General features: G+C 39.0%; 1 pseudogene; it reads right to left on the bottom strand.

Annotated features, from left to right (window-relative positions):
- Positions 1–5,877: 5,877 nt before the first annotated feature.
- On the bottom strand, positions 5,878–6,767 carry LOC125911272 (olfactory receptor 5B2-like; annotated as a pseudogene).
- Positions 6,768–7,121: the final 354 nt, after the last annotated feature.

The raw sequence follows: 7,121 nt of genomic DNA on the forward strand, positions 1-7,121 counted from the left end.
TTATAAAGAATCAACAATAAGTACTTTCATCCACCTCAGATCTATTTAGAGAAAATGCTTGTCCAGCCCACAAATTTCTAATTTGTTATAGTAATTTTCCAAGCTATTGATTGAGTTTACAAAGCCAAAGTCTTAAAAAATATGATACCTAAGAATAGGTTAAGAAGAATTACCAATAAATGTTATTATTTTAAAAATTCTTCTTTTTTTTTCTTTTTTAAAAATTTATTTTGAGAGAGAGAGAGAGAGAGCAAGCTGGGAAGGGGCAGAGAGAGAGGGAGAGAGAGAATCCCAAGCAGGTTCCACACTGTCAGTGCAGAGCCCAATGCAGGGCTCGAACTTACAGACTGTGAGATCATGACCTGACCTGAAGTCAAGAGTCAGACACTTAACCACCCAGGCACCCCTAAAAATTCTTCTTAATAAGCATATTCATCCACACTCCCACATGAACATGTATACTCACATGTATGTATAAGCACAGGCATACACATAAATAATTCATGAGAAACTCATGAAATCCACACACCCACAGAAGGAGAAATTATTTAAGACATACATGAGATAAGTCTATTGGCATAGTAGAATTTAAAGCAATTATTTTGATGTCTCAGAACACATTCTTAACATAAATAGTTCACTTAATGGAAATATGGGTGTGTGTGTGTGTGTACATGTATATATATGCGTGGTTTTTAAAAATTATTTTTACTTTATCTTTCTACACATGAAAAAGCAGTGTGTTTTATATTTGAAAAAAGTAAACTGTATGAAAATACTTCCAAAGTTCCTTGAATGTAGAAGTATTATCAATTCTTTGTTTGTTCTTGTTTCTATGAAAATATATACCTTCACATGGGCATTTATTTTCCTAGCCAAATTTCCATATTAATGAGTCCTATCTAAAAATAATACATTTTTATGGTGGTTTAATAGAGAAAACACATAACAATACAGGAAAAAGAAAAGGATGACAAGGCATATTTTTATTCACTTAAATAAAAATATAACATTTGATATTTAAAATTTAAGCACCAAGAATTACAATAGTATTAATAACTTATTTGTGTGTAATGCTATGAATGTGTTAATATACAAATCTGCTAAAATTTTGAGTCTCACTATGTCAAAAATTCTGAATCTATATGTACGTCCATTCCTTTCCACAGATTTGGGGAGTTTTGGCTCATTGTTTTTTTAAATATTCTTTCTGCTCCTGTCTCTCCTTTTGAGTGTCTCAGTTGGCGTATGTTGGTACACTTGCAGTATCCCACTGTTCTTTGGGACTGTTTATTTTTTCTTCATTAAAAAAAATTTCTGGGGGTGCTTGTGTGGCTCTATTGCTTGGGCGTCTGGCTTTGGCTCAGGTCATGATCTTGTGGTTTGTGGGTTCAAGCCCGCACTGGGCTCTGTGCTGATGGCTCAGAGCCTGGAGCCTGCTTCAGATTCTGTGTCTCTTTCTCTCTATGCCTGTCCCGCTCATACTCTGTCTGTCTCTCTCTCAAAAATAAATAAACTTAAGAAAAAAATGTTTTAAAAAATTTCTGTTTTTCAAGTTGGAGTGCTCAACTGATCTTTCTTAAAGTTTACTGATCTTTTTTTTTCTGCCAGTTCCCATCTGCTGCTGATCCATTTATTGAACTTTATAGTTTATTTATCTTTCTTTTCAACTCAAGAATTTCTATTTGTGTTATTAAAAGCAATTTCTATATCTGTATTGATACTCCCTATTTGGTGAGACATTGTTCTCATACTTTTCTTAATTCTTTTAACATGGTTTCCTTTAGTTCTTTGTCCACATTTATAATATCTGATTTAAATCTTTTTCTATTAAGTCCAACCTTGGTATTAGTCATGCTTCCTTCTTTGTGTGATACATTTTTTTTTTTTGCTATTAAAATATGGGCATTTTAAGTACTAAAATGTAGAATGTTCTCAAAATCAGGTCTCCCCACTGCCACCCTCTAGGACTTACTGTTTTTGGTAATGCTGTTTGTTTGTTTAGTGATTTTCCTAGATTGCTTATGTTAATTCTGTACTTTTTGTTGTGCATAGCCACTGGAGTTTCTCCTCACTTAGCTGAGTGGTCAACTAATGATTGGACAGATATTTCCATTAATTCTTCCAAGCCTCGAACAGGGGTTCTGTATGTTTGTGTTGGAGCATCTTTTCAATGCTCTGGTGATTTAAAAATCTGCCTTAATTTGCACTTCTTCCTGTGCAGAATCTCCAGTGAAAGATTATGTCTTTCTCAGGTCTTTCTGTGCCTGCAAACAGTCTTGCACATGTACACGATATTTTGTGATCCCCACACATATACTGGAGTATTTCAAAGCCCACTATGGATTTCTCATTTCCCCAAAAATCACTATTCTTTTTTAATGTTTATTTTTGAGAGGGTGCAAGTGGGGGAGGGGCAGAGAGAGAGGGAGACAGAGGATCTGAAGCCCGCTCAGTGCTGACAGCAGAGAGCCCGGTGTGGGGCTGGAACGCATGAACTACAAGATCATGACTGAGCCAAAGTCAGACTCTTAACCAATTGAGCCACCCAGGCCCCCCTCCCTAAAAATCTGCTTTAAGAGTATGGTCAGGTGATTGCTTGGCCTCAAACGGTGCTGCCATCTTAGGAAATTATATTGGTGAACAATCGCTTCTCAAAGTTTTTACAAACGCTCTAGGAATAAGGCTTTTCTTACAGGGTGAACTGTGTCAGGTGAAATAAAGATTAAAATTGGGAATGGAGGGGCGCCTGGGTGGCTCAGTCGGTTAAGTGCCCGACCTCGGCTCAGGTCATGATCTCGCGGTCCCTGAGTTCGAGCCCCGCGTCGGGCTCTGTGCTGACAGCTCGGAGCCCGGAGCCCGTTTCGGATTCTGTGTCTCCCTCTCTCTGACCCTCCCCTGTTCATGCTCTGTCTCTCCCTGTCTCAAAAATAAATAAAACGTTAAAAATTTTTTTTAAAAAAATTGTGAATGGAGCTTTTCTAGAAAGCTGCCAGACAGGTGGAATAGTGACATTTCTTGAGTTTGGGGGCCACTGTAATTTAATAGTGACATTTCTTGGGGTTTGGGGCCATTTAAGGGACTCCAGACACATTCTTCTTTCTCCAGTTGCTGTCAGGCTGACGTTTTTCTCAGCTCCTGTGGTTCTGCTGGTTTTCAAAGCTAACACAGAATCGGGAAGTAGGGCAGTGAAGATGCCAGAAAGCTCGCTATTATTATCTAGACTCAGCCATTTTTCTTGAGTACACACGCTTTGGATTGTTGCAAGCCTTTGGTTTATTTCTAGAGCTTTGAAAGTTTGGGGAAACCTCTTGCCTGTGTTGTCTTTGCTTTTATGAAGGGGCAGATTTTCAGAGGCCCTCCCTCTACCATTCTGGAAGTGTTTCTCCAGCCCTATTTAACATCAGCTTCCTTTCTTATGCCCTCTCTGTGTACATTGGTCTATATTTCAGAATACATATTAAAATCTGTAATTATATATTTCTCTGTGAGTTTGATGTCTCTCCCCCATCCAACCAAAATGTACTCATGCAGAAACCATATCCCTTTTGTTCTTCTGTGTATAATCAGAATCTAACGCAGAGGCTGAGTTGTGTCTTATTGAGTTGGAACTCAATAAATACTTTGTTGACTTAATATATTCATTAACAGATGAATGAATATGAATGAATATGTCTTTTCAATATCATTATAATTGAGAATAATTGTTGAAAGCAATGTTGCGTGAGACTTCTTGAAGGCTTTATTGAAGGATTTCTTGAAGGATTTATTGTTCTTTCTGTATTGGTGACCATGTAGAATTACTAAGGAAGGTAATGCCAAGTTTTGATTATTCTTAAAGATGTCCTACATTATCAAGAAGTGAATTTTGAGCACTGACCTAGAATGCATCAATCTGGAATCAGCATTAGTACCATCCTTACAAAAAATAACCAGGCTTTCTGCAATTTTATGCTTTTTATTAAACTCATTAGAGAGCTGAGCTCACAAGGCAGCTATCTAACGCCAAATATAATAAAAGATAGGCAAAGAGATGGGATGAGAGTGCTAGCCTACCTGTGACAGATGCTCTTAGGTTCTATGGTTACTGATAGAAGGATCCATCAAAAATTTAAAATTAATAACTAAAGATTTGCACTCATGTACATGCTCTGCTCTACAGACCTCTCTCAGTGTTTACAAGAAGGACTGGGGGCAGGGTGAGATTTCTGAGAGCACTGCTCTCTTGGGGCTGGCCCAGGAGAAAGGAAAGCAGCCATCACAGAAAAAAGTCCACCCAGATTCCTCTTCCTTACCTTTCCACAGAATAACAGCTTAAGTCACTGCTGTCCTTAGATGCTGATAAAATTCACGGGAACTGATATAAGAAAAGAGAATAAAACCCTCTACTCATGGGAGTGGATCAGGACAATGTCCTGGGATGAGATCACAAGGGGTATACTATACCTAGTGTAGGTCAGGATCGCCACAAAGGGTGCCGTCTCTGAGAACTAGGGACAATGTTTCTGTGTAAAATAAAGGCTGTGTCAGCACAGTAAAGAAGGGCAGTAATATCCACAGCAACACTAACAAACATTGAGTAAGAGGTAAACATTCTCTCCTGCTAGGAGGGGAACCAAGAGCATGGAGATCCTTTCTGAGGTACAGGTGCATGGCAGTGGGGGTCGGCCGCAGGGGTCTAGTCTGGTGTCTCTCACTCTTGCAGATGCACAGACCTGGGCTGGCTGCTGATGTGGATCCCAGACTTGAGCGCAGGGCAGGGGTAGAGGGAAGAGGGAAGAGGGAAGGATTTAGGCAGCTGGCATATATGAACACAAATACCTGTGGGGTAGAACTGGTGAAATCTGTAGAAGGTCCACCGCAACTCTGCTGGCAGTTGGTTTCTGCCTCATCGTGGTTTTTTGCATTTCCCTGTTGATGAGTGATGTTGAACATATTTTCATGTGTCTGTTGGCCATCTGGATGTCTTCTTTGGAAAAATGTCTGTTCATGTCTTCTGTTCGACGTCTTGACTGGATTATTTATTTTTTGGGTGTTGAGTTTGATAGGTTCTTTATAGATTTTGGATGCTAGCCCTTTATCAGATAAAAGTAATTTTTCTTAAATGGTTCCAGCAGAAGATACATCACCATCATCACAGATCTAGAGCCAGAAGGAAATGTTTATGTTCTAACACCCTGCCCATGCTAAGTGTCAGCATGACCATCTTAGCACATTCAAGTACAATCTTACGCATACTGTGAGTATGAGTACCTCCAAATGTGTCGAGGCAGAAAAGGAAACAATGCACATTCCCACAGGGAATTTTGTTATAGAATTGATCTCTCCTAAGGATCAAAATAAAACACAAGAACACTGTGATGCTAGGATATTGAATGTAGATTGGGCTTACTATCCGTAAGTACTATTATGTTTCCATTCTCTATGGATAGTTAGAATCATTGGAATTGACTGCATAGCCAGTGTGTATAAAGTGATTTTCCAAACTGGATGAGATATTAAACTTTAAAATAGTTTTGTACTTTATGTCCTTTTATGATTTACTAAATAGAATCTATTTGATGTGCTATTTGCTAATCAGCGAGATGTCGTTCCTATGGAATGACAGTGTCGTTTCCAGAAAATCATTGTAACCATAAATGGGGATTAAAAGCACTGAGTGGGAATGTAAATAAAAATATTTCAGCAAAAAAGAACACTAGTCATGACTCTAAATGTTCTATAATTCTATGTAGATGGCTTATTTCATGAATGATGAATTATAAATATTCATGATCCAAGTATCCAATATATTGATATGATTGAACTTAAAGCTTCATTTATCATTCATTCATTTAACAAATATTTACTGATATTTCCTATGATCCAGAACCTCATTTAGCTATGGAGGGTAGAGTTATGAACAAAGCAGACAAAGCTACTGCTTACATGGAGTTTATGTTTTAATTTGGAGATACATATAATAAATGCTTTTTTGTGTGTGTCCATAGGATTCCTGGAGCTGGGCTGTATATGCATGAAGGTGACTGTACCATTGAAGATGGACACTAGAGAGGTGGGAAACGTAGGTGGACAAAGCCTTTTGATACCCCAGAACTGATTGCATCTTCAAGATGGTGATAAATATAAACAGATAGAAAATAAAGATAACCATGAGAGAAAAAAAAGGAAGCCAGTTATATAGACAAACACCAACTCACTGATGTACTTATCAGCGCAAGACAGAACTGTTGACTGCTGAAATATTGCAGAAAAAAATGACGAACCACATTGGACATATGGAAAGAGAGACTGGAGGTATCTCCAATATTTACAGAGGCATTTAGAACACCACAGACATAGCAGCCTGTGGCCAGACAAGCACTCACATCAGTGAGTAGTCATGGTGGTGATGTGATGGCAGGGATTTGCACACTGCGGCGTAGCGGTCATAGGCCATTGAAGCCAAGAGGTAACTTCCCACAGTGGCGAAGACTGCAAAAAAAGGACATCTGAGCAGCACATGCATTGTAGGAGATGACCTTGTTTCCTATAAGAAATCCTGCCATGATCTTGGGTCTGTAACAAAAATCCCTGAGAGACAGGTCACTGAGGAAAAAGCACATGAGAGTGTGGAGACAAGAGCCCAACAGAATCAGCACAGTCCCCCCCGCCCCCGATTTCCAACTAGAGTGAAGAGGTAGATGAGGGGGAATATCATAAAGACGTTCTGGAGCATCTGTACATCCTAGAAGGATGAACTCAGTCACTTCTGTGTTGTGCCCCATGAACGTCGGTGGGGAATCACAGGATGCCCTGTAGTGATGAGAAGTAAAGGAACAGAGTGTTAAATGGAAAAGAGAGTAGAGTGAGGTGGAAATGTGTAAATGGCTCTGCGGATTGTTTCAATGATGGCAATCTTGTGTTCTTCAAACCTGAAGCGCACGCAAGACAAAACAATTAGCCTTCATGCTCATTTCTTTTATGAGGTAACTTAGGCTCAACAAGGTTGTGTAATTTGTCCAAGTTTACCCAAATGTTAACTGGCAGAGTCAAGCATCATCCCAGGCAGACTAATTCCGAAATCCCATGACAGTAACTGGAACTTGAATTGAATTGAGTTAATTCTATTCACAGTCAGC

The sequence above is a fragment of the Panthera uncia genome, chromosome D1 (assembly GCF_023721935.1).
Source record: "Panthera uncia isolate 11264 chromosome D1, Puncia_PCG_1.0, whole genome shotgun sequence".
Classification (NCBI taxonomy): Eukaryota; Metazoa; Chordata; class Mammalia; order Carnivora; family Felidae; genus Panthera; species Panthera uncia.